This window comes from Pinus tabuliformis, chromosome 4_1 (assembly GCF_031772625.1).
Source record: "Pinus tabuliformis cultivar Carrire ecotype Pingquan chromosome 4_1, CPIR1, whole genome shotgun sequence".
Classification (NCBI taxonomy): Eukaryota; Viridiplantae; Streptophyta; class Pinopsida; order Pinales; family Pinaceae; genus Pinus; species Pinus tabuliformis.
Window position 1 is genome coordinate 379,412,487 of NC_142303.1, and position 10,266 is coordinate 379,422,752.

Here is a 10,266-nt window from a genome sequence, read left to right on the forward strand (position 1 = left end):
GAATTAGGTTTTGTTGATTAAGATGATTAGAAATATTAATGAGCAGTCTCCTATAAGGGAGCTTTAATATTTCTTACACTTATCACAATGTCTTTTAATTTTTAGATTTCATTTTGTTAAATGACTAAATAGATGTTGGAGATCCCAATGAAAAACCTCCTGTAAGGGAGCTTTGGAATTTCTTCACCTAGCTTAGTCTAGTTTGTCTCTAAGTCCACATACGGTGGATGTTCCTCGAAGTTTTACTTTCCCGGTTTGATAGTAAACGAAACTCTAATTTGCATACACATTTTAGACCCAACATTTTGGTGCCGTTGTTGGGGAGGATCATTTGGAGATAAACTTAGCAAGTTATTTTTATTGCAATTTCTTTTTATGGACTAACTTTTGAAACATGGTGACAATAGGATCTTCATAAAGGAGTTCAAGTTTGAGATTTTTGATTTTTTTTTCGTACTTAGTTAGTTTCAAATTCAGTTTTTAAACCCCCCATTTCTTACTAATCCATCTACGGATGAGAAAATTGAAGATGTTAAACAGGTACTTGGAGAGCAAGGACAATATCAAAGAGTGGTTTCAAAAGAACCTTGCGCCAACTCCAAGAATAAGACAGGTTACTCACATGTTTGCAAAGCATAAGGTAAAAATTTTAAATCTTGATGTGAGCATTTTCGAATTCTTAGTCCATAGATGGCTTCACTGGAAGCATTCTTTCACTTAGAAAAATAAAAAATATCTTTCAATTGAAGGTAAAATAGATTAAAAAAATAAAATGAGATCTCATATGGTTTTCTTTTAGTCTTGTTTTCAAAAAAAAAAATAATAACATAAAAAAAATCATCAAAATTTCTCATGAATAAATTTACGTGAGCCACTTCATCCACGCTAACCTACAAAAATAAAAAAATTAAAAAATCAATAAGTTAGTATGCTCTCTTCCTGCGCTTCGAGCGATCAGGAAGATCAGAAAATCTATTGATTTACTTTCGAAATTAAATAAAAATCTCTTGCTTGGAATTTACACAAATCATAAAAACTACAACATTATAAGAAATCAAAATCATTTAAAAAAAAAAAACTCGTTTATTTTCGATTTCAAATTTAAAAATTAAATCTGTAGTTTACCTTAAGAAAAGCAATGGTGAATGTTGGGTTAACAAGAAATGGCTATCTGAATACTCTCCAAGATTCAAATCCTTATTTTTCTTAGCCCACTTCAATTGAAATTCTGATAAAAACGCAGATGAGCAAAGTGAAAACTTTCATTTGGAGAGCGTTCATGCCTAGAGAGTGTTCAAATGGTTATTGAATAACATTCAAATGTTCATCAATAGCATTCAAAATTGTAACGTTCAAATGTTCGTCAATAGTGTTGGAGAGGTAAATCCCCTCTGCGGACAGAGGCGATCCCACTAGCCCAAAATGGGTCTAGCAACAATCAATTAACGCTACCATGCAAGTTCCTAGTTGCAAATTGAAAGTGGATTATGAGAACCAACCTGGAGTCCAACGCTAGTGTCGTAGACGAGTTGATACTCTCGTTCCCTTGCTCCAGCAGGTCACGATCCTCACGATCTTCGCGAATGGATGCCTGCACATGCAAAGAACGAAGCGAATACAAGCATAAAATCCACTAAATACAACTATATATCAGTCAGAAAAGACATAGATCAAACATTATCATAATGAACAATAAGATCGGAACCATAACGATAGTCGTTTATTAATGAATAATCAACAGAGAAAAATACAACCAAAGTTCTGACGTTGAATCTCTCCTCTGGCTGGGCGAGCATCTACATATGTCTTGCAATAGACCTTTCTCTCTCTTTGATTATGAATACATAGTTCAGACTTCTGGCAGCATAACCCCCCTCTGCTCCAAGACTCTTACTATCACTCAAGACAAGCGTTATCACTACTAGCACTATCACCACTACTCAAAAACTCCCCTGCATGAGGACAGACTTTTATAGATGGAGAAGGGGAGGAAGATACAATGCATCAAGACACCCATTATGGATTGGCATTATCTCCAAAAAGCCGCTGTGGATAGATGTAAGGGATAGATGATGAATCTCGACATCTAGAAGATTAGCTTTATCCTCAAAAGACTTCATGACTTGAAGGGAAAAAACATCCGGGCGCGCGTTTGTTAAAAATCTTTTCCAAACTCGGTTGGCGCGGGTGTTACTCTAAGACAGGGCGCCAATGGGCGCGCCTTCTTTTGAGGATCTCCCTCATTGGCGCGGGTAATACACTGTGGACCCGCGCTAATGGAAAAAGGGCTCTTTTCAAGGATATTTTGCAGGAGGTGTCTTCAGGGCACATGAAGTCCATACTTAGGGGAACATAATGCAAGTGTTTTTAAGTTATGTCACTGCTCACAGGTCCCGGAATGAGTCCTCCAAAGTACGGGAAAGGGGTAACAGGGACGGTGACCAATGGTGACAAATTACTGTGTAGCAGATGCCCCCTAAAGCATGAGGCCCGAGAGAGAGAGAGGGGTGAAATGCTTTACAAGAACACGTGTAGCTGCCGCCGAGAATATGCATCGAGAGATACAACTGATAGCTCAAGTACATGATATATGTGGTATGGTCGCAGCCATCCATAAGAGAGTACATAATGATCTAGATCCATAGTATGGGCACAACCATCTGGTTAGGATCAATGAATAGACTCAGGTATGGTCGCAGCCATCCAGTGAATGAGTCATGTAACAAGAATCATGCCTGGATTACAACAGAAAAAATCCAGGGTCTTGCCCTCCATCTCGACCCGAACAAAAGCACAAGTTCAAGCATGCGAATATATGAGCTGAAGTTGAACATGCATGAACATCGTCTGATTACTAGTCAATAATGAAAACTGTTAACAGACGCGAGAGGTACCACCAATAATGACAATGGCCCTCAAGGTACTATAGGTACACTCTACGGCGTGTGAATTAGTGATCTGGCGTCGAACACCCGTAGAATCATTCGATCGGAGGCCAATGATGAAAACCTCACGTCGAACACGAAGAACCTGCCATTGAGGCATGCAGGCTCCAAGGCACCGGAAGGGAGTCTCCAGATCAGCTTCCTGGATAATGAGCTGAAGTCGACAGGAAGTGACCTTGATCGAAGGTGGGCCATGATGTTTCCCACATCATCGACACGAGACAGAAAGATAATGTTGTGAATCAGGATTATGTGAGCTATCAGAGGGAGGTTGTTTTTCTGCAGAGGTCAACTTCTCTTGAACATATCGGCGGCACGATAGTGGAATTGGAAGTATTTGACATCAATGGATCAGAGGTCATGGTGACGAGGCAATGAGCATATGAGAGGTCAAACAGGATTATCCAAATCCACGGAGGCAAGTGAAAAATGAGATGAGATATCCCCACCCAGACACGAAAGCAGACAAGTGCCATGTTCAAGAGCGACATACTGCCGACACGACAATAATTATGGTTCCATTTTCCCCCGCCATTTCTGGCGAGTACCCCAATTATTTTTAACAAGCTTGATGGGGATAACATATGCTTGTGGTGTGTCATTTCGACAGAATCCGATGTCATCAGGTTTTAACGAGTCTGAAAAAGGAAGAACTCGGCGTCTTTTCATGTTTAGAGAGTTTGAAAAGACAGCAGAAAAGGAAACTCGAAGGGTGTCCTTTTTCGTAAAGTTGTGTCTCTCGAGCCCGAAAAAGTATAAAACAATGCTCGAAAGAACCGCCCGACCATTACGATCGAGGAGTACTTTTCATAAATAGTGATTTCGACCTGAAAAAGTAAAAAAGCGATCAAAACCACGTCGTTTCGTAACCATTAACGAGTCTGAAACGACAAAAACCTGGTAATCTTTTTATGTTTTAACGGTCAACAAAAAGAACTTAAAACGACCGCCTCTTATTAACGTTTAACGAGTCAAGAGGAGTAACTCGGCAATCTTTTCGTCTTTAAATGGTCGGAAAAGAGCTGAAAGAAGACCTCCATTTTTATTTTCTTTAACGAGTCAAAAAGGAAAAATACTCGGCAATCTTTTCATATTTTACGAGTCAGAAAAGAGCGTAAAGGCGACTCGTCCTGAAGGAACGAGTGGTATAAAGGGTAGCAACTGGTTCCGACAATGGTGGAACTGCTCAAAACATATAATAGTTAAGAGGCTGGCTAATAAAACCACTCATCGCTGCAGTTCCTCAGGAAAGGATAAACAATCAAGTGAGAGCATATGATCAGCCAAAGAGATGGTGGCGATGGAAAGAAACAACCAAGGCTCATCTAACAAAATTTAGCGGATAGGCGGCAATCACAAGATGTGAATTAGGTATGGGTTCATTTTTACACAAGCTTGAACCATGGAGAACTCTGCTTGGATTTGGTTTCATGTTTACACAAGCTTGAAACGAAAAAACTATGCTTGTTATAAGTTCGCATGCCCCCAACATAATGACGCAAATCGACGCAAATCGAGGTACATGCCCCCCAAGCTTCATTGCATTCAACGAGGTGGATGGAATGAAGGTTCACTTTCCAGATCTTGGAAAGACTCGACTTGTATTTTACGAGATCTTAATCAAAGACTCGATTTGGAAAGGAGGAGATGTTTCATTTTTTAATGAGGTTGACCTAGGAAAAGAACTATCCTCATAACCCTTATTTCATTTTTTAATGAGCTTGACACAAGACCAGGAACTATGCTCGGCCAGACCTAGTTTCATTTTTTAAGGAGCTTAACATAGGAAAATGAACTATGCTCCACCAGACCTAGTTTCATTTTTTAAGGAGCTTGACATAGGAAAATGAACTATGCTCTGCCCGACCTTAGTTTCATTTTTTAAGGAGCTTGACATAGGAAAACGAACTATGCTCTGACCGAACTTCATCATAATGAACAGGAAGTCGGGGCTTCCAAGAGTGCCACTCCCGGTGGAAGGACAACATCTCGAAAGTCAGGACCCAATGCCCCCAGGACATTATGCACAACGGTGGCATCACTGGATACAGGCACGGGATAGGTGGCCACGTAGTTGATCTGTGCTGGGGCAGATGCAACTGGTGGATGAAAACCAGGAGGGGATGATGACTACGCAGGAGGGACTCGTGGACGAACGAACGATAATTGATTGATAGTCACAATTCTTCCATCGTGTGGAAAGAAAACCACACGGAAAAGTGAAGAGACAAGGGCCCCCATGGCATATACATAGTCACGACCAAGGAGAAGATTGAAATCTAAAGCACCTTGGGTAACCGATACGTCTATATAGACGGTTTTGCCTCCCAAAGTAATAGGGAACTTTGGAAGGATCCCTAATGGTTAACTAATTCCTCCGTCAAAAGCCGTCAGATTCGGTGCGACTGACAGATGCACCCTCAACCAAAACAGTGCCAGGTATCGCTTTATTATAGGCGTGTACCGTGACCCAGAAAGGCACATGGGATGGGAGGTGGGAGGTAGTCAAACGACTCCAGTCGAAGGAAACGACTGAACCACTTGGTGGGGGAATCGTATGATTGCCCCCCTGCTCTAAAGGAACCGAAGCAGGACTCTCGGGAACAGCTGGGATAGGAGAGTCATTTCCGGATTCAGGAGAATCTGAGGAGACGAGAAGAACATGGGAATTATGCTCTTCCGAAACAGAGTGGTCGACAGGTGGTGAACTCAAGTCGACACTCTTTCCGACCAATGGTTGGTCTGGAACAGGCTTGGCAGAGCCAGGTTCAGGAAGAGGAGGCTGGACAAGAGAGGAATCTTGGTCGATCTCTTTGTCAGCAGGGCAACGATCTGCGGCTGCAGAGAGACGTTGATAACCAACGGGAAGTTGGGGTGAGGGAGCTGTAAGACTTTCCAAGACAACAGAGGCTTTATCCATGAGCGGACAAAGGTGAAGGGGATGATTGCCTTCACAAAGTCTATAGGGGATTCGAATCTTCCCTTTTCCCTTAACATTTCCAGCTGATAGTGTAGCATCACCGTGAGATTCAGAGGACGATGAGGGGCGGGCCGGATCGCGAGACCATACTTCTAAGACCTTGGGAATGCCAGGACAATCGCAAAGAAGATGGTCCTCCTTGCACAACCTACAAGGAAATTTGACCTTCCGCGGAGGAGCAGAAGGTGGCTCGACTTGAGTTGTACTTTTAACCTCTCGCTTAGGAGTCTTCTTCTTCTTCGTCTTCTTCTTCTTCTTCTTAGCCACCTGGTTACTTGAATCCAGACTTTCGCCAGGCGAAGTAGAAAATGAGGACGCAGAAACAGGCGAAGAAGGGGAGAGGTCCACCTTGGAATCAACATGATGTTGTTCGGGTGGAGGAGACGGTGGAACAGGAGTCATCACACTCGGGACAACCGAGGTTGAAAACAACCATACAGGCAAACCGATGGTTAACCCAGGCAAAGACAAAGTTGCCATATAAGGAGCATCGGCATTCCCAAAAGAAGGAAATGGACTAGGGTTTCCATCCGGGGGAACACCTTGGCCGGTAGACTCAGGGAAGGATGCCATTGAAAATGAGAAAGAACCCTACTCCAGCTAACGCAAACAAGATCTAATCGAGTAAATGTGAATCGTGGCCGAATAAATTTTAAGACGCGAGGACATAACTTGACCTTTTCATTTTTTAAGAGTCGAGAAAAGGACAAAAAGATGACTCTAGTCTCCTTCGAATATTTAGTGAGCCCGAAGTGACAAAATGCTCAGGTGAACCTTTTCTTTTAGGGATTCCAAGAAGGATCAAAAGTGACTACTCTGGAGAACTAGGCAAAAGGTTTACCAAACAATCCGTAAAACTGCTTATACACCTTGGCAATCAGATGAAAACCAAGGACTTCCCGTACGGCAGTCAATCTTCCCGAATGCTGTGTTCAGTGCATTACGGCTTGTAAGGTGGCAGACACGGCTTCCTGTGGATAAAGGATGATAACCTAGTGGGGTCTCCACATATACTCGACGGTACGTGGGAGCAAAAATCCGTGCTAGACCACTATCGAGTCACAAAAGGAGGAATCACCCAACCATAATGTGAAACAACAGTGACTAGGTTTAACGACGCCGGAATACGTCTCTAGCCTAGACCTCTAGAATGTATGCGTTAAGTTCCAATGCATTGTTAGATTCATTCAGTTCATTTTATGGTTGATCTTTGATTAGGTTTCGATTTTCAAGCCTTACCGTATGTAATATCTCAAAATTTCCTAGATGCAAACTATATGCCAAAATATATCATTTCATTCGATGAATGCTAACTACGAGAGAGTTGAGATCTTTCAATCGAACAAAATGATCATAAAACAAACAATGATAACTCTAATGCAGCTAATGGCAATAAAAGAAACTTTTCTTTAAAGTCATTAATCACTAACAACAACGAAAAACTTTAATTTCCATTAACTAATATAACGCAAAAGAGATTGTTCGTTTTTCTTTTATTGGCAAAATGCACTAAGTAAATTTTGAGAAACAATAACAGAGAGAAAAAAAGCAAATTTCACTCAATGGACACAATCAAGTCTTTGAAAAGAAAGGCAATCCTTCAAACCAAGAAAAACTCCAAAATCTCAATGAGCCATGTGATCTAGACTCTAAACAAAGCCATATGGAAATCAAGCAAAAAGAACTAAATTGCTCGAATAACCCAAAAACAAGCTTCAACAACCACCAAACAGATGCAAAAGAGTATCCAAAAAGTTGACTGGATCAAGAGAAGACCGAAACAGAAACTGGCAAACACCCAAAGTATGCAAATGTAATCTATGCACACTTTTCATTCATATCCTGAAAATGAGAATTCTAATTATGCAAGTGTGATCTATGCAAGAGAATTCTCAAACACACGATGATTCTAATGTAATCTAAGAACCAATCAAGTGCAAACCAAGAAAAACGGGTGAGAGTTCCAAAGATCATAAACTAAAAGCACTCAAAGGCGATTAACACTCAAAGGATGATTCAAATGACAAAACCTCGGTATATATAAGAGTCTAAGGGGTCACAATATAATTAGAGCCTACATAACTATAATAATGTAAGGGCACAACAATAACAATAGTGGGCTTCTATGGGGCACAATAATAACAATATGGGGGGTACATAGGTACAACAATAATAATAAGGGGGCTACATAGGTACAACAATAACAATAAGGGGGCTATACAAACAATAACAATAAGGGGTCTATACAAACAATAACAATAAGGGAGGTGCACTAATATTATAAGGATGTAACATGCCCCTCTCCTTCAAAAAAGTTTTGTCCTCAACTCTTGAATAGTTTTGAATTCTTCTATATAAAATTCTCATCCTCCCATGTGGAATCTTCAACTGGTAAGTTCTTGCACTTAATGAGATACTCTGAAATTGATAGATTCTGTAGCTATCATATTCTTGTTTCTGTGACTACTTTAGGCCCTAATATGACTTTTCCTTCATCGTCAAGTTTTGGAAATATTGTTTGAACTGGGAACTTGTCACTGATAATATTCTTTAAGCATGAAACATGGAAAACTGGGTGTACTTGGGAAGATGTCGGCAACTCCAATTTGTATGCCATAGTACCAATATTTTGAAACACCTTGTAAGGACCATAATTCTTGGGTGATAACTTATTATCCTTTTTATCTTGCTTGAGGGACATTTTTTTGTATGGTTGTAGCCGTAAAAATACCTAGTCGCATACGTAAAAGAATATTTCACTGTGTTGGGCCTAAGAATTATCCTTAAAATACATCCACTTTCACTCCATTCAACGTCCACTTTCTCTCCATTCACACATTTTCTCACCTCTATTCCACCACCATGTCATCACATTAGCTTCACCTTCATCATTATATGGGTTATCCTTGTGTTTTCCAAAACATTATTAATTCTTAGTATTTTTAAGTGAATTTGTGGTTAAACTTTAGAAAATAATATCCATATACTTATGCCTAACAATTAGAATGAGTTTGTTGACATGTGTAGGTACAAAGGAAGCTTCCAAGGCATCTTTATGTGGCACTCTATGTTCAAATTCGAATTTGAGGAGATCATGGACCTCATGGAGAAGATCATGGACCTCATGGAGGAGATCATGGAGGATAGGGTTATGTGTCACCATTGGTTGAGAAATATGTGGATCAAAGGAGGGAATAGTGGATTTACATTTATGAGTTTGTTATCATAGCTTTTGTATAAATAGGAGTGTTATCTCCTTCATTTGTAATCTTAATTTTTAGAATTTTAGAACATAGTCCTTCATTTGTAATCTTAGTATCTTATAGGTTGGTAATGAGAAGTTAGATTTGGAGAATCATTGTAATGGTTGTAATTGCAATTTGCAATTGATGATGAATAAAACGGAGCTTCTTTGATCTTCTACATTTGACTTCTCTTTTGGTGTGCTTGTGAATCCTTGGAAGGATCCCCATTGCCTAGCAAGTACACTTTTATTTTGGTAGGCTTTTATTTTATGTTTGTTTGTGAATTTCATTAGATTAAATTATTAGGTTCATATGTTTGAAATATTAATGAATGACCTTTCGTAAGAAAGTATTAATGTTTCCTTCAATGAACCTAATTTGTTATTTAATGTTTGATTTCATTAGTTTAAGTTTCTGATTTATATGCTTGAGATATAAATGAATAGTCTCTTGTAAGAGAGCTTTAATATTTCATGCAATCAATTAGAATTAGGTTTTGTTGATTAAGATGATTAGAAATATTAATGAGCAGTCTCCTATAAGGGAGCTTTAATATTTCTTACACTTATCACAATGTCTTTTAATTTTTAGATTTCATTTTGTTAAATGACTAAATAGATGTTGGAGATCCCAATGAAAAACCTCCTGTAAGGGAGCTTTGGAATTTCTTCACCTAGCTTAGTCTAGTTTGTCTCTAAGTCCACATACGGTGGATGTTCCTCGAAGTTTTACTTTCCCGGTTTGATAGTAAACGAAACTCTAATTTGCATACACATTTTAGACCCAACATTTTGGTGCCGTTGTTGGGGAGGATCATTTGGAGATAAACTTAGCAAGTTATTTTTATTGCAATTTCTTTTTATGGACTAACTTGTGAAACCTGGTGACAATAGGATCTTCATAAAGGAGTTCAAGTTTGATATTTTTGATTTTTTTTCGTACTTAGTTAGTTTCAAATTCAGTTTTTAAACCCCCCATTTCTTACTAATCCATCTACGGATGAGAAAATTGAAGATGTTAAACAGGTACTTGGAGAGCAAGGACAATATCAAAGAGTGGTTTCAAAAGAACCTTGCGCCAACTCCAAGAATAAGAC